The following is a 2358-nucleotide window of genomic DNA, read 5'->3' as shown; positions in this document are numbered from 1 at the left end:
TGCTCAAATGTGTTGAAAACTTATGTCCACACAAAACCTTGCACGCAGATGTTTATAGCAGCTTTATTCATAATTGCCAAAACTTGGAAGCAACCACAATGTCCTTCAGTAGGTGAGTGCATAAATAAAATGCGGTGCATCCAGATAATGGAATATTATTCAGAAAAAAAAGACTATCAAGCCACAAAAAGACATGGAGGAAACTTAAATGTTTATTACTAAGTGAAAAGCCAATCTGAAAAGGCTGCATGCTGTATGATTCCAACTATCTGACATTCTGGAAAAGGCAAAAACTATGGAGACAGTGAAAAAATCAGGGGTTGGGGAGAGGGAGGTTTGAACAGGCAGAGAACAGAGAATTTTTAGGGTAAGGAAACTATTCTGTATGATATTGTAATGGTGGATATATGTCCTATATTTGTCCAAACCTGTAGGATGTGAAACACTAAGCATCAACCCTGATGTAAACTATGGACTTTGAGTGATTATGATGTGTCAGAGTGGGTTCATCAGTTGTGACACATGTACCATTTCTGGTGGGAGATGTTGGTAGTGGGGGAAGCTCTGTGTAATGGGAAATCTCTACTTCCCACTCAGTTTTGCTGTGAACCTAAAATTACTCTAAAATATAAAATACGTTTTTAAGTGAGTAAACTAGGGAGACCTCTGGCAACATGGCAGACTAAACTGACCATACTGACAAATGTTGGCCAAAATAGAAAAAAAAAACAACAATGTTTTGTTGTTGTTGGGTAGCTGAATTTGGGGGAATGGGACGAGAGAAGGGAGAGAAGGAAGAAGGAAAGAAAATAGCGAGGTACAAGCCAGAGTGGTAATAATTGATGCCAACACAGCTCCCAGGATTATGGACTAAAGGGCAAGGGCAGGAGCACTGAGGATTCTCGTTCCAGTTAAGGATAGAAGATGCCTATGAGGTGCTGGACCACAGGAGTAAAGTCTCCCATATGAAGAGAGCTGGAGCCTGAAAGAGACCCTGTCAACCATCCTGGGGCGGCAACAAGGAGCTTGGGGGTAAAAAGGCATTCATGAAAAATCCCAAAGCCTGGGCCACATGCAGGTAAACATAGTCTGAATTTATATTACTAGCATGTGGAAGGACCACAAGCTGAAACATTACCATGAAGATTGGCTCAGATTGGCTCAGACTGGTGAGAGAAACAAGTGCAGTCAATTGGACTGCAGCATGGAGAGGTATAAATGGAAACCGTGCAAGAAAAGAGATAGGAGAGAATGAGAAGCTCCAATATTTGTCTAAGAGGAGCTCCTGCAAGTTAAAGGAGAAAGAATGAGTGGCAAAATATGAAAGATATAAAGACGGAATTTTCCAGAATTGGAGACAAATACCAATCCTCTATCTGAAGAACCTGAGGCTAAAGAAAAGCACGTCCACTTCTAAATATACTGTAGTAAAACTATAGAATCCCAAAGACAGAATCTTAGCAATGGTTAGAGGTGAAAGATTGCTGACAAAGGTCATCAAACTAGCAGCTCAGTTGTCATCAGCCACAACAGGTGCCTAATACAAAGGAATAATAACTTAAAAATGCACCATCAACTTGGAATTCTTTTTTTTTTAAAGATCTTATTTATTTATTTGAGAGAGAATGAGAGACAGCACAAGAGGGAAGAGGGTCAGAGGGAGAAGCAGTCTCCCTGCTGAGCAGGGAGCCCGATACGGGACTCGATCCGGGGACTCCAGGATCATGACCTGAGCCGAAGGCAGTCGCTTAACCAACTGAGCCACCCAGGTGCCCAACTTGGAATTCTCTTGCCAGGTAAACATTCATTTGAAGGCAAGGACAAAAATAATGGTATTTTCTAATAAAGATCAGAGCAGAAATTAATGAAAGAATAGAAAAACAAGTTAGTTATTTAAAAAGATTAACAAAATGGGCAAACCTTTAGCTAGATTGGCCAAAGGGAAAAAAAAAAGACTCAAAAGTACAAAAATCGGGAATGAAATAAGGGATTACTGACCTGACAGAAATAAAAAGGATTGTAAAGGGAATACTATGAACGGTTAGAATTAGAGACAAATATCAATCCTCTATATGCCAAGAAATTAAGTTATCTTAGATGAAATGGGCAAATTCCTATGTTTGCTACTTAAATGTTATTTTTACCAATTGTCTTTTTTGTCTGCCAAAACCATTAGATGGGGCACCTGGGTGGCTCAGCCTTAAGCACCTGCCTTCAGCTCAGGTCATGATCCCAGGGTCCTGGGATTCCATCCAGCATCCAGTTCCCTGCTCAGCAGGGAGCCTGCTTCTTTCTCTGCCTCTGCCGCTCCCCCTGCTTGTGCTCTCTCTCTCTCTCTCTCTCTCTCTCTCTCTCTCT

The sequence above is a fragment of the Callorhinus ursinus genome, unplaced genomic scaffold, assembly GCF_003265705.2.
Source record: "Callorhinus ursinus isolate GAN/ISIS: 27379988/994484 unplaced genomic scaffold, GSC_fseal_2.0 scaffold4, whole genome shotgun sequence".
Classification (NCBI taxonomy): Eukaryota; Metazoa; Chordata; class Mammalia; order Carnivora; family Otariidae; genus Callorhinus; species Callorhinus ursinus.
This window is presented reverse-complemented; position numbering follows the sequence as displayed.